The sequence below is a fragment of the Erinaceus europaeus genome, chromosome 11, assembly GCF_950295315.1.
Source record: "Erinaceus europaeus chromosome 11, mEriEur2.1, whole genome shotgun sequence".
NCBI classification, from domain to species: Eukaryota; Metazoa; Chordata; class Mammalia; order Eulipotyphla; family Erinaceidae; genus Erinaceus; species Erinaceus europaeus.
In genome coordinates, this window is record NC_080172.1 from 96564025 (window position 1) to 96588351 (window position 24327).

Consider the following 24327-nt stretch of genomic DNA (forward strand, 5'->3'; position numbering starts at 1 on the left):
AGAAAGCTTCTTGTTACCTTCTTCACTATCTATGTATTGAGGAAGATTCTGGAGTGCTAAATGCAGCCCGTTTCATTTTGGTGAGGCTATTAATGTAGTCTCCTCTCAAGGCACCGGCGAGTCCCTCCATAAGGAGATACTGAGACATATTTCTGCATCAATTTCCCTACTCAGTTCTGCTTCTTCTCACAAAGAAAATCCTCAGCAAAAGAGGAAATCCTTCCTTTTCCCCCTCCTCTCTTGGGTGGTCTTAAACTTCATCCTAGAACAACCAGTCTCATAACTCAGCTGAGGATGTAGCTCTCTACATTGCAGAAAGTTCACAAATAGAAAACTGGTTGTGGGGCTTGTTGTCGGGAGGAGGGGATACAGATCTTTCATGTCGGGTGTAGTGTGGAACTGTGCCCAATACTCTATAATCTTGTAATCCCCTATTATATCACTAACCAAAACACAGAGTGATCAAAATTATACCTGATTTGTGCTTTCTACCTCTTTCTTGGTGTAATACTTAAAGCTAACAGTTTCAAGAAACCCTTTGTTCAAATCTATTGTCTTACTGCCTGAACTGATGATCTGAAGAGACCCAATCGGCATATCAATTTTCCCACCTGGTCTGAAGGATGCCCCTGGAACATTCTGGTGGTGTACATGAAGAGATGTGAAAGAGGGGGCAGGTGGTGGCACAGTTGCCCAAATGCAGGTTACCATGCTCAGGGACCCAGCTTGGAACCCATATTCACCACATGCAGCAGGGGCACTTCACAAGCTGTGAAACAGGTCTGCAGATGTCTCTGTCTCTCCCTCTTTTCTCCTCCTGCCCTTTCAACTTCTCTCTGTCCTGTCAAATAAAACAGGGATTGAGGGATGGGAGGGAAAAAATGGCCACTGGGAGCAGTGGATTTGTAGTGTGTTCACCACATAGTGTATTTTTTGCTGGAGCCAAAAAAAAAAAAAAAAAAAGACATTAACTGCTAGCTCTACTCTGAGAGTATTATATGATTTTCTTTTGAAAGTTTCTATCTTGAGCAGCGCCGTATTTTTATTTTATTGTATTTATTGTTTGATGTGATGTTTTGGTATTCTGATACTACTTGGAAATTACCTCTAGAGTTATGTATTTATGTTTTGTTAAAAAGGACTTATGCTATCAAATATTAAGTAAAAATAAGCAGAAATTGGCATCTGGATTTCTGGAGCCCAGACAAATTTCAACTATCAAGTATCTCCTGGATTCTACTCTAAAAGAGTGGCATGACATATCTATACTTCTGTCTACTTAACATTTATCTCAGACACGATCTAATGTTACTGTAGCTTTGTGAAGAACCTGATTTAACAACTAAAAGATAAAGAATAACTTATATCTGGAGCATCCCTTTAAAAAGAGCGTTATGGGAAGAACTTCCTAAATCAGCCTTCTTTTCTTATAGTTTGTTTTCTACCCAGAAACTAAACTCTTTCTTACACACTTAAATGATTCTCTAGTGGCCTCTCAGAACTCAGGGTAACTCATTACAGTGATCCCACAGACCAACCCCACCTCCTTCCTCCTGCCTGAACTCCAGCCAAACTGGGCTCCTTGTTGTTCCTCCAACCTTCTTTGTATTCCTGGCTCATGATCTTCCTAGTGACCTGCGTAGTCTCCCCTGAGATATTCTGTGTCTCAGTACTTCATTTTCTGTATGGCCTTCTGTATACCTTACTAGATGCCTTTCTCCCAACTGGAAAGGTTTTATTGGACGACCTTGAATAAATTAAGAATCTTCACCTTGATTTATTCATCTTTCTCTTTTCTCTACCTTATTCTTCTCTCAGAAGAAAATATTTTCACTGTCAGATTTTTTTTCTCTTCTTCTTCTGTCTCTTCACTGGAAAGTATGTTCCACGAGCTAGAATCTGCTTCATTCATTGCCAAATACCCGACATAAGACAGTACTTGACAGAAAGTAGATTGGCAGTTATGGTGACCAACTCATTCCAGTTTGCTTACAAGTTTCTCAGATTTATCAGATAATTTCACATCCTTGAGACCCATTCTATTCTTAGAAATCCCAGACTATTGCCAGTCTACTCTCAATGAATCTGTTGGGTGAAATAAAGGGGAGGGAAGAGAATAAGGATGGAAGCAGGGAAAGAGAAAGGAGGAGTCCAGGAAGAAAAGCAAAGGAGTTTTAGAGAGGAAGGAATAGGGAAAGGATATTAACATTTCCCTGTTATGCTATGGAAATCAAAAGAGTTATTTTTGTGCTCTGTTTTCAAGGGATGCATGGATGAAATTAAGTATATTTTTAAAGCTCTGAGACCCTCATATTCTTGGTTTTGATGTTTCACAGTACTATAACACAACTGATTGGAATGTCAATTCCAGGTTTAATATACTATACAAGCTGGTATAAGCTTCACAGTTATGCATATTCATGGGAGCAATCGTGCCCTTACTTTTGATAGACTGGAAAAGTAAGATACCAACAAGAGAACAATAGTCAGAGAAACAGGGGGAGTACCAATTGTTATTTACTTATAAAATTTTACTAGGGAAAACCCAAGCAAACTGAAATACTTTCCAATGATGTACTTAAACTAACAAAACAATGTGATAAATTATCGTTTTTTCTTTTCTCTTAAACAATGAAACATTTCAAAGTTGCACCTCTTAAATAGTCACTACCAGATGCAATAATCACCAAACTTGAAGGCCCTTACGATGTTGCAATTTTAATTCCTTTTGATATTTCAAACATATCCTCAGACCAGCCCAAATCAAATCAAACTATACTAATAGAAAACAGCTATCTGTTGTGATTTCCATAAACCTATAGTCTCTCTTCTGCATTCATTTTAATTATGTACCTTGAAAATTCTTTTAAAAAATATTTTGTTTTATTTTACTAAAAAATATTACTAGTGATTTATCAGTGGTTTAAACAAATTCAGCCTCATATATGGTAAGTCACTGCACCCATCACAAAAGGTTTGTGCCCCTATATCCTCTGGTAACCACCATACTTCTCAGAATGTCTAAGAGACAATTTGGTTACTATTATTTTTCTTTTTGCAAGTTCATTTCTGTATTCCACATATGAGGGGAACCATTTGATAGCTGTTTTTTACCATTGTAAAAGTTGTGTATTTCTCACTGAACATAATCACCCCACATTTTCATCCATTTTGTCCCAAATGATACAATCGCATCTTTAATTTCAGAGTAGTATTCCACTGAATATGTAATCCCATAATTTCTCTACCTAGTCATGTGTTGTGAATAATGCAGCTATGAACACAGGGATGTGAATATTTTGTGTGTTCATGTTTGTTAGCTATATAGTTAGGGTGGTATTGTGGACCATAGTGATTTTCAGTTTTATTTAAGGACTTTCCATAGGGACTGCACCAGTTTGCATTCCCACCAGCAGTGTTAGCAGAACCTTTTGTGTTCACATTGCACTTATAACTGATGATTCCTTAGCCTGTTCAAGTTGGATATATGACTGTGTAATCAGTTTGAGCAGTGTGATGAGGAATGCATGACTTCCTAGGTTTGTAACTATCAACTGGACATCAGGACCACAAAATGTTTACACAGATCTGTTTTATTTGAACTTAGCAAATAATTACATATCTCCGTGCCTCAGTAGTTGCACCTGTATTGGTAAAAACAAACAGTAGTATTGCTGCCTTCAGTTTCTATAATACTCAGACAAAAGTCTTTAGAAATTAAAGAAAGGAAGAAAACATTTGAAACTCAAGACTGAAAGATTGTCTCATTATTTTGTATCCTCAATGCAGAATGCCTGGCTGACCCACTGTGAATGTTAAGAGGCTACTCATCTATTGTGTCAGTTCCTTCTTTAAATCTCTTGTGAAGCAGGGGTTATCACATCCTATTTATAAACTCCAGAGAGGTTCAGTGGCTTGGTCCCAAATCAGACAAGTACATAGTAGAGACATGATATGAACCTTGACTTTTTAACTGCAGTCTTTCTAGGAAATCTGTAATTGAACTGAATTATGTGTTAAGCATTTTACATGAGTTTAAGGGAACACCGCCTGTATACAACAATGTTTGGGAGATCTGTGCACAAGCCCACTTCCGTGCCATGTGTGTACTTTCTTCCTGGCACTCTCTGCAGACCATCTCTATCCCAGCATGAGAATTGTCTATAAACCCTGTGCAGTCACACTGTAATTTGAAATCTCTACAGGAGCCTTACTACATTGAACCAATGCATAGATTAACACCTACTTCAGCACACATAGTCATTCCTCTCCTCCAGTGTCAATTTTTACCCAGCCAAACAATAGCAGACCGAGATTCACACTGGGAGAGAAGGCAGTAGGAAAACACAGTGACACACAGTACATTTCTTAGCGTGCAGGCGCATTAATGAGCACTTCCTTCAATCCCAGGTTCGCCGAAGTGTCTCCGCTTGTGTATCAAAGCAAAGTTATCTCGGGTGTGAGTGGGAACGCTAGCAATGTTCACGCCTGCACTAAATATTTCCTGGAACCCATTACAAAAGATTCATTTTCCAAATGGATTTTGTTAATTTAATTTATTTTGTTCTTTATGTAGCCAGAAACCTAGAGGGAGATTGAGAAGAATAAATGGGTTAACTTGTCCTGGGGGATAGCTTGTCATGTGGAAGCATCGAAGCATTCAAAAAGGACCTTAATGAGTGCTGCTTGTCAAAGGATCTGATGTGCATTTCACAGAAAAAAACAACTTCTTTTTCAGCAGTTGATCAACTATTCTCTAAGGAAATAAGCAACTACTGCCTCTGCTGCTAAAACATGCACTTCTTTGAAGGCAACAAAACACAATTCCATATACTAGTAAGAATATACTGATTTTTCCATTTCCAAGGTATATTTTCACACCAACAGTGTTGTATTGGGACAAAATGAGATTTATATATGCAAGAAGAAGGAGGATTCAAGCTTGAGAACAAGTATTTATCCTGGCAAAAAAGATGAATTAATTGGTAATGACCTAAGTGTGATCCTTAGCTTCAGAAATGCCAGAGTGATGGTTTAGTTCTTTTTCTTTCCTCCCTTAATGTTTATAAAAATAGTTAAATATAATCTTTTTTTAAGAAAGCATGACTAATCTTTTATTTAACTCAAGGAAAATATTATTTGTTCTGTAGAAAAATTAACCTGTGCAAATCAAAATGAGAGTCCTAGGCAAATCAAAATGACACATTCAAAATAGAATCATGTTAATATGGGTTGCAAATGCAAATTTATTTACAAGTCAACTTTAGGAGAAGTGCAGTCTGGATATGAAAACTTGATTGCAAAAAAAAAAAAAAAACCCTTAAAACTCTTCTAATAGAATTACAAGTAAGATCATTTAGGACAACATTTAAGAGACTCTTCTCAGTTATACCTCATCCCTTCCTCACTAGAAACTGCACTGAGTACTTGAGTGCTACAGGGCTTAGTGTCTAACATTGAGCCATCCTGCTGAGCTCCATATTTTATCACACAGTATTGTTAGTATCAAACCTTTTTTTTTTTAATTTTTATGTCGTGAAACTTCTGTTTTGGGGGTTTGCTGTTTCAAAAGTAAGCAAATCTGTTTCTAACATCTATTTTTCTTTTCAAGTGACTTGGTATCTCATGCATGTCTAGATGATTGCCTCTATCATTTTTAGTCTGAGGATAGATGCAACTCATTTTGTTTTTTTCCTTTCTTTTGCTCCTTTCTTTCTTTCTTTCTTTCTTTCTTCCTCCTTTCCTTTCTTTCTTTCTTTCTTTCTCTCTTCCTTCCTTCCTTCCTTTCTTTCTTTTTTCACCAGCATGCTGTTTAACTCTGGCTTATGGTGGTGCAGGGGATAGAACCTGGAACTTTGGAGTCTCAGGCACGAGGGTCTGTTTGCATAAACTTTATGCGATCTACCCTCTGCCCCCAACTCATTTTCTATAATAGAGCAGCAAAGTCAAGAGAAGGGCTGGCAATGCACTGAACTATGGGAGTAAGGGGTCTAATTTATATAGTTAATTCAGCCACTTCTGAATTGTGTGCATTGGCGTTGGCTGTGCTAATAATGTCCATCTTAAATCAATATGAAATTCAAGCCCTTATGGTAAAATATCTTTATAGAATATAAAACTTTTACAAAATCTCATATATATTTATTTATGGTAATGGGCAATTCTTCATCTGTACTCACCAACAGGTTCTTTTTGCGGTCACTCTTTTCACTTTCTCTTTCTCCTTTTCTTCTTTTTATATCCTCAATTGTAGTTCTATACTGTTGTTTATTTTTTTCACTGCAGACTATGAAGGTGCCTAATTCCATATCTAGAATTATTGTTGGAGCTCGGTGCCTGCAACACAAATCCACTGCTCCTGGAGGCTATTTTTTCCCCCTTTTGTTGCCCTTGTTTTTTATCATTGTTGTGGTTATTATTATTGTTGTGTTGATGTCATTTGTTGGATAAGACAGAGAGAGATGAAGAGAGAAGGGGAAGACAGAGAGGAGGAGAGAAAGACACCTACAGACCTGCTTCAATGCTTGTGAAGTGACCCCACCTACAGGTGGGGAGCCGGGGGCTTGAACCAGGATCCTTACACCAGTCCTTGTGCTTTGCACCATGTGTGCTTAACACGCTGCGCTACCGCCTGACCCCCCCCATCCTTTCTTTAAATTTATATTTTCTAAATCTCCTATTCTCTTCTGGTTAGTATGATAAAATTCTTCTGAACTTCATGTTAAGCTGCTTACAAAAGGTAAGTACTTCCAATGTCTCTCTTCATAAGTCTTCATTTATTGCTCTCAGGCAACAGGTTTATTCATAGTCACACCAACCATCACAGAACGATGATATCATATGTTGCCAAAATACATAGCCATTTTCTTTGTTTTTATTTATATTCATGGAACATTTGACAGATTTCTTTTTATCAAAATGTTCTTCTCTCTTGCCTTGGGACACACCAGTCTGGTTGTTCCTTTTTTACATCCTCCTTTGATCTTCTTAATTCAGAATTATCATTTTCTCTAGGACTTTTGTTTTTCTTTTTTAATTTAAATTTTTAATTTAAGAAAGGATTAGTGAACAAAAGCATAAGGTAGGAGGGGTACAACTCCACACAATTCCCACCACCCAATCCCCATAACCCACCCTCTCCCATGATAGCCTTCCCATTCTCTAGCCCTCTGGGAGCATGGACCCAGGGTCGTTGAGGGTTGCAGAAGGTAGAGGGTCTGGCTTCTGTAATTGCTTCCCCGCTGAACATGGGCGTTGACTGGTCGGTCCATACTCCCAGTCTGCCTCTCTCTTTCCCTAGTAAGGTGTGTCTCTGGGGAAGCTGAGCTCCAGGACACATTGGTGGGGTCTTCAATCCAGGGGAGCCTAGCCAGCATCCTGGTGGCATCTGGAACCTGGTGATTGAAAAGAGAGTTAACATACAAAGCCAAACAATTTGTTGAGCAAACATGGATCCCAAGATTGGAATAGTGGAGAGGAAGTGTTGGGGAGGTACTCACTGCAAACTCTAGTGTAATCCTGCTTTCAGGTATATATTTTGCAGTAGTTTATGGATACGTGTGCGCATACGCTCTCTCTCACAGAAACTGGTGTATGTCTAGGTTATGGGACTTTGTTAGAAAGTGAACTACCTGAGATGAAATTAGAGTGTACTATAAAAGGAAAGGTCTCACCCGAGTAATGAAGCTGAAGGGTTGTCATTCCACACGTGAAGTCTCTGGATACACTCTGAGGTGAAGCATGTTGAGATGGCAATCGTTGCTTTGGTTAGGTTGTGATCGGCGGATGCAATATTATTTGGTATGGATTGGGAGAAGCATACGGGAAAGTGAGCCCTATCCATGGGTGCCAGGACTGGGGGAAGTAGGGGCTCTATAGTGAAGATGTGAGGTTCCTGCTGTCTTAGGGTTCAAAAAGACAATCAATAGTTAATATTATCATCACATTATTTGTTAATTGGGTTAACTTTGAAAAGTCCCTTTGTTATGGTTTGCTGTACAGTAGGACTTTTGTTTTTCATTCCCTCCTTTTCATTCTGTACATAATCCTTAGGGGACACTATGTATACCCTTGGCTTCAGGTTCCACTTACATTTTCTTAATTCAGTTAATTATCTATTCGTATTAATTCAGTAACTTCTAGACCACTAGAACAATCTGAAAGTGAACGCATTCTGATTTCTCACAGATTTGCTTCTTGGCTTATTTATCTAATAACAGTCAAGGCTGCTGGATGCACAGAGATAGAAAGATTTTTATCCAGTCCCAAATTCAGAATCTTAATTATCTAATATTATTCTCTTCTATCTTCCATATTCAAATGTATACTAACTATTGTCTAATAGACTTCATATATGTATGCTGCTTCCCATCCCCATTAACTTTCAATTTTCATTTCCCCACTGAATGTTTGTAGCATCTTCTGAAACATCACCTTGATTTCTGTTATTGCTTCTCACAAATTCAAATATGATCATATCACACCCTGCTTAAAATCCTTCAATATTTCTATATGGTATTAGTGTTCCTCAGAGGAAAAAGAGAAGGATATATATGTTCAGACCCAGAACCTACCCATAAGCTAAAGATATAGTGGTACAGACTGAAGGACCAAGAGTTAAAGGACCAGTGAGGATGATTCCATTCTCAGTCTCAACACTTACTCTCTAGACAGAGGACCTCACCAGTGTGTCACGAAACCTCATCTCTCCATAGCCCTACCCCACTTGGGAATGATAGAAATTATATAGATCAACCTGCCAATGTCCATATCCAGCAGAGAAGTAATTATAGAAGCCAGACCTCTCACCTTTTGCACCCCATAGAGAATTTTGGTTTATATTCTGAAAGGGGAAGAAGTGTTAGTGAAAGACCACCAGAAGGCTCTGAACACCAATGCCATCAGAACCCTGAGAGAGGAGACCCAAAAAAGAAGGGAACTCAAAAGTAGTAATAGGTGTAGGTATGACTTAGGAAGAGAAGGCAGAAACACACAAACAAAAAAAACTGGACAAATACATATCAATATAGATAGATAGTTATAAAAAAATAGTACACCCATATCTGTGACCTTGGGAGAACTACTACAGTTTCCAAATGGAGAGAATGGGGACACAGTAGTCTGGTGGTGGTAACAGTGTGAAATTACATCCCTATTATCTATAATTTTGTAAATCAATACTAAATCACTAATAAGAAATTTTAAAAAAAGAATTAGAAATTCTGGGGCCCAGTGGTAGTGAACCCAGTTGAGTGCACAAGGTACTATGGACTATTCCAGTCCAAGCCCCTGCTCCACATCTACAGGGGAGCAGCTTCAGAAGTGGTGAAGGAGGTCTATAGGTGCCTCTTTTTCTCTTCCTTTCTATCCCTCCCTCCCCTCTCAAATTTTCCTTAAGCTATCTACTATAAAAGAAAGGCAAAAGGCAAAAGGCTAGGAAGGAAGGAAGGAAGGAAGGAAGGAAGGAAGGAAGGAAGGAAGGAAGGAAGGAAGGAAGGAAGGAAGGAAACAGAGAGAGAGAGAACCAGAGCATTGCTCAGCTCTGGCTCATAGTGGTGATGGGATTGAACCTGAAACCTTTGGTGTTTCATACCTCAGGTATGATTGCATGAACTATGCTGTATCTCAAGCCCAACTCAGCATCTAATTTATCTGTAATTTTTTTTCTAACCTTCTCCCTTTATATAAGGGTAATTGACTTTCAAATGACTACAGTAAATGCTAACCAAGTGCTAAAAAAATTGCATGGTAGCTGAGAAGGTGGCTTAGCAAGTAGAATGTATTCATTGCACATCTGAGAGCCTGAATGAATTAAATCTTTAGCACTATACATGTCAAAGTGGTTCTGTGATCTTTGACTACATACACAAAATAAATAAATGAGTCTTATAAAATATGTTGCATGAATGAATCAACTCGAAGTTAAAAATAGAGAAAAATAAGGGTGAGACTGTGATTTGTAGTTTCTGTCTTCAAACAATTTCCTAAGAACAGTTACTTTTTTAATTAAAAAATTATGACTGCAAATTAATAGGAGTGTACATAAACACCATTCTCACCACCAAAAGACTGTGTCCCCCCCTCCCATGAAGCTGAAAGTCCACCTTCACCCCCAACCCAGAGTTTTTACTTTGTTGCCCTACTCCAAATTCAGTCAACTCCAGCTTTGAATGTCCCTTTCTGTTCTTCTTTCTCAACTTCTGTTATTTTTTAAAGAATTTTTAAAAGAGTTGTTTGTCTATGAAATAAAGGGAAAGTGAGAACCAGAGTACCATGTTGGCATATGAGATGCCAGAGACTGAACATGAGAATTCAGGTCTGAGAGTCCAAAGCTTATTTTTTTATTATTTTTAATTTATAAAAAGGAAACATCTGGGGCTGGGTGGTGGCGCACCAGGTTGAGCGCATATATTACAGTGCACAAGGACCTGGGTTCGAGCCTCCAGTCCCCACCTGCAGGGGGAAAGCTTTTCAAGTGGTGAAGCAGTGCTGCAGGTGTCTCTCTCTCTCTCTCCCCCCTCCTCCTCTCAATTCTGACTGTCTCTATCCAATAAATAAAGATAACAAAAAACATATTTAAAAAAAAAAAAAGGAAACATCGACAAAACCATAGGATAAGAGGGGTACAACTCCACACAGTTCCCACCATCAAAACTCTGTATCCCATTCCCTCCCCTGATAGCTTCCCTATTCTTTAACTTTATGGGAGTATGGACCCAAGGTCATTGATCCCCTCCCCTGATAGTTTTCCTATTCTTTAACCCTCTGGGAGTATGGACCCAAGGTCATTGTGGGATGCAGAAGGTGGAAGGTCTGGCTTCTCTAATTGCTTCCCCACTGAACATGGGCGCTGACAGGTTGATCCATACTTCCAGCCTGCCTCTCCTTTCCCTAGTTGGGTAGGGCTCTGGGGAAGCAGAGCTCCAGGGTATATTGGTGGGGTTGTCTGTCCAGGGAAGTCTGTTTGGCATCATGCTAGCATCTGGAACCTGGTGGCTGAAAAGAGAGTTAACATATAAAGCCAAAGAAATAGTTGAACAATCATGAACCTAAAGGCTGGAATAGTGCAGATGAAGAGTTGGGGGGGTACTATATTTTATATATAGCTAGTAGGCACATTTTAGTTATATTCCAAAGGTCCCATGAGTATACTAGGTTTTTTTCTTTCTTTCTTTTTTCTTTTTTCCCTGAGCCTAAAATCTGATATGCAGGTGTATCCAAGTTATTGTCTGAGGAGATAATGTCATGCCTGGAAAAGGTCCAGAAAGTTGGATCAGGGAAGAGAGTAGCTTCCTAATATGGAAAAGCGGTATAAATATTATTAACTGTAAACCCCATTGATTTGATTTGATCTGGGGCCCATACTCAGCTTAGGAGCCTATGTGACCTCTGAATCCCTATAGATCTGAGCTCACATTTTGTGGTCATCAGAATGAACATTCCTAGCTGCCCCAATATCAACCCATCTTCCTCAGGTGTAGCAAAGAATATGTTGTCCATCCTCCCTTTGGATGGATGGAAAATTCTCTATCATTGTTGATCCAAGAGAAGGGCAAGGTCCTGTGGGGTGGGGCACAAAGGGTTTTATTTTGTTGTTCCTGGAAGTAGGTGAAGAGGGTATCTAAGTCTAATTAGACACTATTTCATTAGGAACTTTATACTGACTCACCACAGACTATTGTGTACTTTTGCTTTCAGATATGTATTTTGCCTTAATTTATGGATACATGTGAACATATGCTCTGTCTTATGGGACCTGGTCTATATCTAGGTTTTGGGACTTTGTTAGGAAGTGAACCACCTGGAATGGAATTAGAGAATACTATGAAAGGAAAGGTCTCACCCAAGTAATGAGGGTGAAGGGTTGACATTCCATGCCTGACATCTGTGGACACAGTCTGAAGTGAAGCATGCTGAGGTGGTAACTGTTGCATTGATTAGGTTGGGAGCAGCAGATGCAATATCATTTGGTATGAGTTAAGAGAAGCACGCAGGAAAGTAAGCCCCACCCTTGAGGTTCCAGGACTGGAGGGAATATAGGCTCTATAGAGGAAGTGGGAGGTTCCTGCTGTAGGGTTAAGAAGACAATAGCTATTTATTGCTATAATCACATTATTTGGCAATAGGGTTAACTATGAAAATCCCTTTGTTAGGATTTGCTGTATCATACACACCATCACCATAATGTATGACCTTTGACATTATTTGTATATAGCTGTGCCACTGGTTGCTTCTGTTCTCTCAGGTCTAGGCTTTTAAGAGAGTCAACATATCAAAGACAGCCTGTGTATTAAAAAAACTCAGTCTGTGCTTTAAAAATTTTGAGACGTACAATCAATTTTTCACCTCTCATATTAATTAAATAATCATTTATATGACTACAAATTAATAGTAGTGTACATAAACACCATTCCCACCACCAAAAGACTGTGCCCCCCCCCCCCCCCCCGTGAAGCTGAAAGTCCACCTTCACCCTCAACCCAGGGTTTTTACTTTGGTGCCCTACTCCAAATTCAGTCAACTCCAGCTTTGAATGTCCCTTTCTGTTCTTCTTCCTAAACTTCTGTTGATGAGTGGCACCATCCCATACTCATCTTTATCTTTCTGACTTAGTTCACTTAACATAATTTTTTCTAGATCCATCCACGATATGTCAGAGAAGGTGGGTTCATTGTTCTTAATAGCTGCATAGTATTCCATTGTGTAAATATACCACAGCTTTCTCAGCCACTCATCTGTTGTTGAGCACCTGGGTTGCTTCCAAGTTTTAGCTATTACAAATTGTGCTGCTATGAACATAGGTGTGCACATATATTTTTGGTTGGGTGTTAGGGAGTCCTTGGGTTATATCCCCAGGAGAAGAATTACTGGGTCATATGGAATTACTAGGTCCATGTCTAGCCTTGTGAGAGTTCTCCAGACTGCTCTCCAGAAAGGCTGGACCAATTTGCATTCCCAGCAACAGTGCAGAAGGGTTCCTCTGTCCCCACAGCCTCTCAGCATTTGTTGCTGCTGTCCTTTTTGATGTATGCCATTCTCACAGGAGTGAGGTAGTATCTCAGTGTTGTCTTAATTTGCATTTCTCTGACAATCAGCAACCTGGAGCAATTTTTCATATGTGTGTTAGCCTTTTGAATGTCCTCTGTAGTGAATGTTTTGTTCATATCCTTTGCCCATTTTTTAGTAGGATAATTTGCTTTTTCATTGCTAAGTTTGCTGAGCTCTTTGTACATTTTGGTGATTAGTTTCTTGTCTGATGTATGGCATGTGAAGATCTTTCCCATTCTGTGAGGGGTATCTTTGTTTGTGTGATAGTTTCTTTGGCTGTGCAGAAGCTTTTAAACTTGATGTAGTCCCATTGGTTTGTTTCTGCTTTAGTCTTCCTTGCAGTTGGGTTTCTTTCATCAAAGATGTCCTTGAGGTTTAGGTGGGAAAGGGTTCCACCAATGTTTTCCTCTTAAGTATTTGATAGTTTCCGGTCTAACATCCAGATCCTTGATCCATTTGGAGTTGATTTTTGTTTCTGGTCAGATAAGGTGGTTCAGTTTCATTCTTCTGCATGTTTCAACCCAGTTTTCTCAGCACCGCTTATTGAAGAGAGCCTTCTTCCTCCATTTAATACTTTGGGCCCCTTTATCAAAGATTAGATGTCCATAGGTATCAGGGTTTAGTTCTGGGCTTTCAATTCTGTTCCACTGCTCTGTGTGCCTATTTTTGTTCCAATGCCAGACTGTTTTGATGATGATGGCCTTATAATATAGTTTGCGATCTTAGAGTGTGATGCATCCATTTCTGTTTGTTTTCCTTAAGGTGGTTTTGACAATTCTAGGTGTTTTCTGGCTCCAGCTAAATGATTGTAGTTTTTGTTCTATTCTCTTAATGAAGCTTGGTGGAACTTTGATGGATATCAAATTAAATTTGTATATGGCTCTGGGGAGAATATTCATTTTGACGGTATTTATTCTTCCAATCCATGAACATGGGATGTCTTTCCATTTCTTGGTATCAGTTTCTGTTTCCTTGAATAGTGACTCATAGTTTTCATTATACAAGTCTTTCACTTCTTTGGTCAGCTTTATTCATTGGTATTTTATTGATTTTGCTGCGACAGTGAATGGGAGTGATTTCTGGATGTTTTCTTCTTCAGATTTAGTGTTTGCATAGAGAAATACCACTGACTTTTGTACATTGATTTTTGTAGCCTGACACCTTGTTATATTGCCTAATAACTTCCAGTAGTTTTCTACTGGATTCTTTAGGTTTTTCTATGTATTCTATCATGTCATCTGCAAATAGTGAGAGCTTGACTTCTTCCCTTCCAATCTGTATTCCTTTGATTTCTTTCTCTTGCCTGATTGCTATGGCAAGAACTTCCAATACTATGTTGAAGAGTAATGGTGATAGTGGACAGCCCTGTCTAGTCCCCGATCTGAGGGGGAATGCTTTCAACTTCTGTCTGTTGAGTATGATGTTGGCTGTAGGTTTGCTATATATGGATTCCACTATCTTGAGGAATTTCCCATTTATTCCCATTTTTTGTAGTGTTTTGAGCATGAATGGTTGTTGGGTTTTGTCAAAGGCTTTCTCTCTATCTATTGTGACAATAGTTTTTGGCTTTGCTTTTATTGATGTGGTGAATGACATTGATTGACTTACGGATGTTAAACCAGCCTTGCATTCCTGGGATAAATCACACTTGGTCATGATGAAAAATCTTTTTGATATACTGCTGTATCTGGTTGGCCAGGATTTTGTTTAATATTTGGCATCTATGTTCATCAGAGATATTGGTCTGTAGTTTTCCTTTTTTGTTATGTCCCTATCTGCTTTTGGTAACAGGGTGATGTTGGCTTCATAGAAGGTGAAAGGGAGTATTCCTGTTTCTTCAATCTTGTGGAAGAGCTTTAGAAGTATAGGTATTAACTGTTCCCTGAAAGTTTTGTAGAATTCATTTGTAAAGCCATCTTGTCTAGGACTTTTATTGTTGGGGAGACTCTTAATAACGGTTTCAATTTCTTTGTCTGTGATTGGTGCATTTAGGTTTTGTAGTTCTTCTTGGTTCCGTTTTGGAAGGGCATATGCAATTCTTCCGTTTCTTCCAGATTCTCTAGCTTGGTGGCATATAGTTCTTCGGATGATTTTCTGGATTTCTGTGGTGTCAGTTTTGATATCTCGTCTATCATTTACAATTCCTTTAACTTGAGTGTTCTCCCTTTTTTTTTTTAGTGAGTCTGGCCAGGGGTTTTTTAATCTTGTTTAATTTTTCAAAGAACCAACATTGGCTTCATTGATCTTTTGTATGGTTCTCTTATTTTTGATGTTGTTTATTTCTGCTCTAATTTTAGTGATTTCTGTCCTTCTGGTTGCTTTAGGGTTCCTTTGTTCCTCTTCCTCTAAGTCCTTAAGGTGTGCAGTAAGGTCGTTTATTTGAGCTTTTTCTTGTTGTTTAATATGTGACTCTATGGCTATGAATTTCCCTCTCAGTACCACTTTATCTGTGTCCCAAATATTTGGATAGGTTGTGTCTTCATTTTCATTTGTTTCCAGGAACATTTGAATTTCTTGCTTGAGTGTCCCTCTGACCCAGTGGCTCTTAAGCAGTATGTTGTTTAGTTTCCAAATTCTGTGACTTTTAATAATTTTCTGTCTGTTGTTAAATGTTAGCTTTGCTCCACTGTGGTCTGAGAAGGTACTTGGGATGATTTCAATGCTCTTGAATTTGTTGATGCTGTCTTTGTTGCCTAACATGTGGTCTGTTCTTGAGTATGTGTTGTGTGGATTTGAAAAGAATGTGTATTCCAGTTTTTTAGGGTGAAGAACTCTGAAAATGACCAGGAGGTCTAGTCTGTACATCTCTTCATTTAATTCTCTTCTTTCTTTGTTGATTCTCTGCTTCATTGGTCTGTCTAAATGTGAGAGTGTGGTGTTAAAGTCTCCCACTATTATTGTCTTACTATTGATGTATTTTTGTAGTTCTTTCAGTAGGTGTTTGATGTATTTAGATGGTCCCTCACTGGGTGCATAGATGTTAATAATTGTTAAATATCCTTGGTTGATTGATACTATAATCATTAAATAATGGCCTTGTCTATCTTTTATTACTTTATTTAATTTAAAGTCTATTGTGTCAGAGATCAGAATGGCTGTTCCTGCCTTTTTTGTGGTCCATTGGCCTGTATGATAGTTTTAATCCTTTCACTTTAAGTCTGTGTTTGTCATGTTGGGTCAGGTGGGATTCTTGCAAGCAGCATATGGTTGGGTTATGTTTTCTGATCCATCCTCCTACTCTGTGCCTTTTAATGGGTGAGGTTAAGCCATTGACATTTGTTGATATTATGGATTTAATTTATTATAGTGCCATTATTTAACAATTTTTTAATTTGCTCTGACATATGATTGCTGGGCTAGCATGAGGGTGTTTCTTCCTGGCACGTGCATCAAAGTTACACTTTTAACCTTAAAGTTAATGTTTACTAAACTTGAAACATACAAATAAATATGTAATCTTTAACAAACAAGAGGAGAAAACTTTTGTTATGAAGATATAACATTTCAAACATGAATTTAGATCTGTACTTTCTTAGTTGAACCATTCTTACTCACACAGTTTAAGACTAAACGTTCACATTTATTCCAAGACTTAAAAAAAAAAAAGAGAGAGAGAGAAAAAAGGGGAGAGTGGATGGAAGAGGTAGAATGAGACAAGTTCCTCTTACAATGTACAGGACAGCCAATCTCCTAGCAATGGAAAAAACAGTAAAAGTTCATTTTGGTCAACCTGAAGAAGGAGGGGGAAGAGGGACACTTGTACACATAATAGTAATAATGAAATAAAATAGAGTAAAAATCCTAATGGTCATTCTGCAGCTTGGCGGGCTCAGGATTAGCTCAGGCAGCCTGAGCAAAGACTACCAATTGTAAATAAACCTCCAGGTAGTCTTTGCGAGGCAGGGGTGAGGCTCTGATTGGTCAGATATTTTTGTTACTCAACTAGAGCTCCTTCCACTTAGGAAAAAAAAAGAGAGATGGGGAGTCGGGCTGTAGCGCAGTGGGTTAAGCACAGGTGGCGCAAAGCACAAAGACCGGCATAAGGATCCCGGTTCGAACCCCGGCTCCCCACCTGCAGGGAGTCGCTTCACAGGCGGTGAAGCAGGTCTGCAGGTATCTATCTTTCTCTCCTCCTCTCTGTCTTCCCCTCCTCTCTCCATTTCTCTCTGTCCTATCCAACAACAATAACAACAATAATAACTACAACAATAAAACAACAAGGGCAGCAAAAGGAAATAAATAAAATAAACATTAAAAAAAAAGAGAGAGAGAGAGAAGGAAATCAAATAGGAAAAGAATTGGAATGACACCCCTATTGAGCCAGGAATCTTGGTAAATAAAAAAGCTCAGCAGGGAGCCTGTTAGTAGTAGCTCTCTAGCTCCTGGGTTCTGGTTTGGGCATGGCCAGGAGGGGTGCGCTTCAGGAAAAATCAGGAGATTTCCTTTTTTTTCCCCTCTGTTTTCTAACCAATGATTGCAGTATAGTCACCTCCTTAGTGTCACACTTAGGTGTCACACTTTTTCCCAGTCCTGCTGACAGTGTACTATCCTACCTATCCAGCCTTTGTTGTCAGAGCTCATGCCAACAGCTGCCTCCAAGTCACCATCTTGGCTCCGCCCCAAGAATAGTTAATTTTTAATGTGACAAAAACTTCATATCCTTATGTCACCTGCCTCCCCTCCCTTCCTCCACTAGTTTTTTGAAATATTTTTACCAGACCACCAGATGAATACTGTTAGCTACTAAAGAACCTCTGTCTACTTCGCTTCTCCATAAATATACACATTTCATTTGTTTTTAAGGCAATGCTGTATGTGTAATCATGTGTGAATCTTTATTGAACACTTATGGAATGAGCCACCTGTTCTTACAAATTAGCTGTGTTCTCAAGAAGGCCCAAATTAGTGGATTAGTTGATGAAAGAAATTTGTTTCAAAGACAGCAAGCAGCAAAGGAATGTTTTAGTGTGTCAGAAACATTGTTAGTCTCTTGGCTTGGCAAAGAAACAAGAAGATACCATTTTGAGCAATTCTACATAGTAACTTAGCACTTTAAACTCACTAGAGAAGAAAATAAAATTGCTTGTCCTATCAGTTAATAGAAGCTTCACTGATCTCAGACCATAGCCCAGAAAGTTAACTAAGTTTTATAGAAGTAGATAATCTTTTTCCAGTGATCGATGTACCTAGATTAGAAGTATGTTGCCAGGGGGAGCTATGGGCAAATGGAATTCATTGCTTTAGTTGTACTTCTGGCAGTGCTGAACAAACCTCAGGAGTCACTTGGGCACTTTAGCAGATCTCATCTAGGGAACATGCAAGGAACCAGATGATTCCTACAAGTACTTTTAAAAATCATTATCAGTCCTTTTGAATAAAACTGCCATTTGAATGCTTTCAATGTCAAAGGCAGTAATGAGCTCTCTGTCAAGTCATCGTGTCCTCCTCCTCCTCCTCCTGTTATTGACCACACAGCCGACTGAGTTGCAGCAGGATGCTTCACATATACCTTCCACAGCCGGAGATGTTTCTTTTATCTCTCAGGAAACAGATCTCTCTGTGACAGCATAGTTGAGCAACTCAGGATTGGTCCCTGTGCTTCTTCTTCTAGCGTTTGCCCTTCTTCCATAGCCAGTCAACAGCATCAGGTTGAAAGCTGTCAGGAGCTGCTTGTTGCTGGCTTTGAAAGTGACTGGGATCCATGTGGATTCAGTCAGCTAGGAAGGATCGTCAGTTTCCCCAATGAATGGGTACTCATGGGATGCACCACTAGAAGGTCGATTCAATGCATCCAGGGGACCTAAATGTCATCTGTGTTCATTCTCTTAATGGGCCTTTGTATGACTATGTGACCTATGTCACATAGTATGTGTTTCAAGAACAAAAACAAAAAAAAAAAGGAAAAGTACTTCACTTCATCTTCTAGAGATGTTGGCCAGATTTGTATGACTGTATGGCCAAGATGGTATCTTATTCTCTTTCTATTTCTTTTCATAATATACGGCTCATAATTTTCTCATCGTATGAATGCTAACTTTTTATTTAATTATCACTTGGCCTTATTGCTAAGAAACAATGGATGGTATGATCATGTTCCTTTGGTACTTAGAGAAATTATAGTTAAGTAATGAGTAGGTGAAAGGCAGAGAGAAGGAAACAAGGAAATATTTGGTGTAGTAAAATAATTTTATCTTTATTATCCAATCTTATGGAGGTGGAAATAGTCATCAATAAATATCACTTAAATATTTACTATATGTCAACCACTTTTTTTAGGTACTAATCATACTCCAGTGAATAATGTGAAAATGTTTTTGTAAAAATTATAACTATAGAAAGTGGAAGAAAAAAGATATGATACCATGCGTAAACTCTGAAAAGCCAATAAACAACTTGTTGGCAATCAGTTCTGTATAAGCTCAATGGAACTGATAGCTGGCATGCTTTTTTAAATTAATGATTTATTACTTATTTACAAAATTTTGAGACAACAGAGGTATAATTCCATACCATTCCCACCATCAGAGTTCTGTGTCCCCATTCTCTTCACTGGAAACTGCAGTAGTTCTCCCAAGGTCACAGATACGGGTTGTTTGATATTCCTATAACTATATTAATATATCTACACATTTTTCTATAGTCCTGTCTTCTCTTCCTTCCTAAGTCACACCTTTACCTATTGATACCTGTGAATGCCTTTCCTTTTTACCTCTTCTCTCTTCGGGTCTTTTGGTATTAATGGAATTGGAGTTTAAAGCCTCCTGGTTATTTTCCCCTAACATTGCTTCCCCTCTGGGAGTATGGACCAAAGTTCTTTTGGGGGTGCAAAGGGTTGGAGTTCTGGCTTCTGTAATTGCTTCTCCACTGGACATGGGTGTTGGTAAGTCAATCCATACCCTTCCCCCAACCTGCTCTATCTTTCTCTAGGAGGGTAGGGTTATCTTTCCCTAGTTGGGTAAGGTTCTTAGGAGATGAGGTTCTGTGCCACATGAGGTCATCTGCCCTGGGAAGTCAGGATGAAATTATAGTGGCATCCACTAAAAGGTGGCAATATACAAAGGGAGACAAAACAATGAAATTGAACAATAAACTGGAATCAAAAAATAGCAATAGAGCAGATGAGAATAGGAATCTTAGGGTGGAGAAAAGCTAGGAAGTCTATTTTAGCTATGTTCATAAGGGTGCATGACTTTGGTAATTTTTGTTTGAGCTTGATAGCTAATATGCAGATGGACTAAAAACATTGTTTGGGAAGGTGTAGTCAGAGTTGAGAATAGGGTGTGAAAAGTGGATTAGGGCAGATAATAGCTCCCAAACTTGAAGAAAATATATAAATACAATTAACTGTTTACCCCATCCACCTGACCCAAGGTGTTGTTAAAATTCGGAGGCTCCAGCAGGCCGGGCTAGCTTCACGGGCAGGTAACAGAGACGACCAGAGACGTACGGCTGGGCAGGGAAGCTGTATTTCTTTATTCAGGAACAACGATTCATAAACTAAACCAAACTAATCACCAAACAGAACTCTGCTGCCTCTTTCCCCCGTGGCGGCGCCAAGCACTCTCGAACTCTGCAACTCTGGAACTCTGGAACTCTGGAACTCTGGAACTCTCTCAGGATTCCTTGGGGCGGGGCCAAGCAGGCCCACGAAACTAGCAGGACTGAACCAATTTTCTTGGCAGGGGGAGAGCTAGAACAACCCAATGTAAAGCATACAACAATTCCCCCTTTCCTTTTTAACTAAATGACCACAGTATCAGGGGTGTGGGGTGAACAGAAACCTCTATCATACAGGCATTTTTAAAAAAGAAACTGGCACAAACATGGAGAAACATGTAAGCAAGTAACAAGAACCAGTTTGCTGCCAAGGGAAGGCCTGAGGGGGCCATCTTTTTGCCTCTGTGGGCAAAACTTTATCAGCTTAAAAAAAACATTTCTTGCCTCTGGGGGGCGTACTTGTCTTGGCAGACATTTGTATGGGGGCGGGGAACGGCCTAGAGTCCCAAAGGCAGCTGGCTGCAATTTACTTACTATGAAACAAAACTTGTTATTAGCATAACCACAGCACAATCTAAAATTTCTAATAGAGAAGGAATTTGAGACTTTTACCTATCAACAACATCTTTTTAACCTTTTGTTACACCCATTCAAGATGGAGACACACCCTAGGTGTGCGCAGGAAGGAAACCTGAGGCATGAGAATAAATAGTATAGCCATTGTGTAATCTACCATTTCTAATAGAGAAGGTAATCGAGAGTTTTACATATCAACAAGTCTATTTAACCTTTTGTTATACCCATTCAAGATGGAGACACACCCTAGGTGTGCGCAGGTCTTTAGACCAACTAAGTTAAAATATATTGATTGTTAACTAATTTTTACCTCAGACTTTAAATGTAAGTTAATTTTATCTTTATGAGAATTACGTTGAAAACCTTTTTCATTTAACTTTGACTAGTAAGAATTTAGCCTTAAAGTTACTGTTTACCAAACTTTAAACATACACATAAACATAGTCATTAATACACAAGGAGAGAAACCTTTGTTACGAAGACATGTCATTTTAAACACGAATTTAGATATGTACTGTCTTAGTTGTTGGGGGCAGGGAGTCACCATCTGGAGATGGCCTCCCACGCAGCTCCATTTCAAGGAATTGCAGGTTGCGATCTCTACACGAATCTCTGCATATTCCAGCTTGTCTGCCTTCAGACCTGAGCTGAGGATCTTGGCCAGTGTGCCCAGTTTCGGCAGGGAGCCTGGGAGGTTCGAGATCTATCCAGAATTCATAGCACGAGGGCAGGCGGGCCAGCCTTGTAGAAGGCTTGGGCCGAGGTGCCCAGGGGTGGCGGCCATGATAGGCCGCCGCTGCCCTGCCCCATGGCCCTGCCATGTCTGCTGCCCTGTTCGCAGTGGCCGAGCAGCATGGAGGGATCACGCATCCAGTGCCCTGCGCCACGTGGTGGAGAGCCGGCTCCTGTGGGCTGGCCTGCGTGCTGGCATTGGGCTCCTGCGTGGTGGCATCGGGCTCCTGCGTGTTGGCATCGGGCTCCAGCGTGTTGGCATCGAGCTCCTGTGTGGTGGCATCGGGCTCCTGCGTGCTGGCGTTGGCCTCCTGCAGGCTGCGGGGCTGCGGGGCTGCGGGCTCGGTGCGCGGGGTTGTCTGGGCGCAGCCAGCTGGCTGGCTGTTCCACCAGGTGGAAAAGGCAGCTCCGCGCCTCGCCTCTTGCCCGCTGGCTCTTCCCGACTCCTCTGGCTGTTTTGAGTGCACCTAAGCCAGTGGAAACAACAGAGTGGTCAAGAGATAAATGTTCCAGAAACAGCAAAACAGTCTCGTGAAGAAAGAGCAGAGGCCTTTGGAGATCTCTTCACAAGCAGAAGAGAAGGCCATAGTACATAGGTAGCCAAATTGTCTTCACTTATCTGAGAGATGCGCAGGTCAGGTCCATGTGGGTGCCATTTGTTGTTAAAATTTGGAGGCTCCAGCTGGCCGGGATAGCTTCACAGGCGGGTAACAGAGACGACCAGAGACATATGGCTGGGCAGGGAAGCTGTATTTCTTTATTCAGGAACAACGATTTATAAACTAAGACAAACTAATCACCAAACAGAACTCTGCTGCCTCTTTCCCCCGCGGTGGCACCAAGCACTCTCTAACTCTGGAACTCTGGAACTCTCTCGGGGTTCCTTGGGGCGGGGCCAAGCGGGCGGCAAAACTAGCAGGAGTGAACCAATTTTCTTGGCAGGGGGAGAGCTAGAACAACCCAATGTAAAGCATACAACACCAAGGCCCATATATATTTAGATTTAACACAGGAACTTATGTAACTTTCTTACTTACTTTTTTTCCTTATTATTGATTTAATAATGATTGACAAGACCATAAGATGAGTATAATTCCACACAACTCCCACCACCAGAGTTCCGTATACCATCCCCTCCAATTCCTATTCTTTATTTCTCTGGGAACAGGATCCAGGATCATTATGGGGTGTAGAAGGTGAAAGGTCTGGCTTCTGTAATTGCTTCTCCACTGGACATGAGTGTTAACAGGTCCATCCATACTCCCAGCCTGTTTCTGTCTTTCCCTAGTAGGGCAGAGTTCTGGGGAGGTGGGGTTCCAGGACACACTGTTGAGGTGAAGTCGTCTACCGAAGGAATTCAGGTTGGTAGCATATGCAACTTGGTGGCTTAAAAAGAGTTAAGGCATGAAGCAGAACCAATTGTTTACTAATCAGGAACCTAAAGGGAAGAATATAGCAGAGGAAATGTGAGGTCTCCATTTTGGAAAACGCTAGTAGGTCTATATTAGGCATAGTCCAAAGGGTCCATGCCTTTATTAATTTTTGCCTAAGTCCTACAGCTAACATGTAGGTGGGTTAAAGGTATTGTCTGGGAAGATGGTGTCATGGAGGAAAATAGATCTAGGAAGCTGGATCAGGGCAGAAAGTAGCTCCCAAATATGGTAAAATTATAGACATACTGTTAACTATAAACCCCGTTGATCTGACCTGGGGCCCATCTTCAGCACAGGAGCCTGTGTAACCTCTGCATCCCTGTATGTCTAAGCTCACATTCTGTGGTCATAACTAGGGATATTCTAGGCTGCACTCATTGCAGGACCCATCTTCCTCAAGTGGCAGAGTATGTGGACCCAGCCTCCCTTTGGTGAGTGGAGCAGTCCCTACAGTTGCAGCTCTACAGTGAGAGCAAGGTTCTGGAGGAGCCCACGAGGGGGCTTATGATGAAATTCCTGATGGAATTAACCAGTGATGATGAAGAGAGATTTATTAGATGTCTAGGCCCATAATTAGCTATGTGGGAATCCAAGGATTCCCTGATTAGGGCCCCACATGATAGGGTAGCCTAGTATTGGCCAGAAAGGCCATCATTAAGTGAGCTAGTCTCTTGCCCTTTTCCAGCTTTTGTAGTCCTTTATCTGTTGAGCTTAGACTTTCTCCCAGTTGTTAAAACATTGAATACAGTTTGTTGTCTAGCTGGCATGGTTTTAAGTAATGATTTATTAGATTCATGTTCAGTAACTTTTATTTAATCTGTGTGTCCAAAATAATGGAGTACATAAAGTGAGAGAGTCATAGCACTCTTATATCTTGATAATATTTTATAGCCTCTTGACAATTATTTAAATCTGTACATGGATAGAATTTACCAGATGAGTCAAATATATTAACTCATGTAATCTCAGCAAAGAAAACAACTTAAATTTACGTTATCTGCCTTCTCCCCTCCTGTCTACTGTATACCATTTTCTCATGTTG

General features: G+C 39.9%; 1 protein-coding gene across 2 annotated transcripts in view; it reads left to right on the top strand.

Moving 5' to 3' along the window:
• Positions 1 to 24327, top strand: part of ST6GALNAC3 (ST6 N-acetylgalactosaminide alpha-2,6-sialyltransferase 3) — a 719129-nt gene that overhangs the window by 606910 nt on the left and 87892 nt on the right. The gene's annotated exons all lie outside the window — the stretch shown is intronic.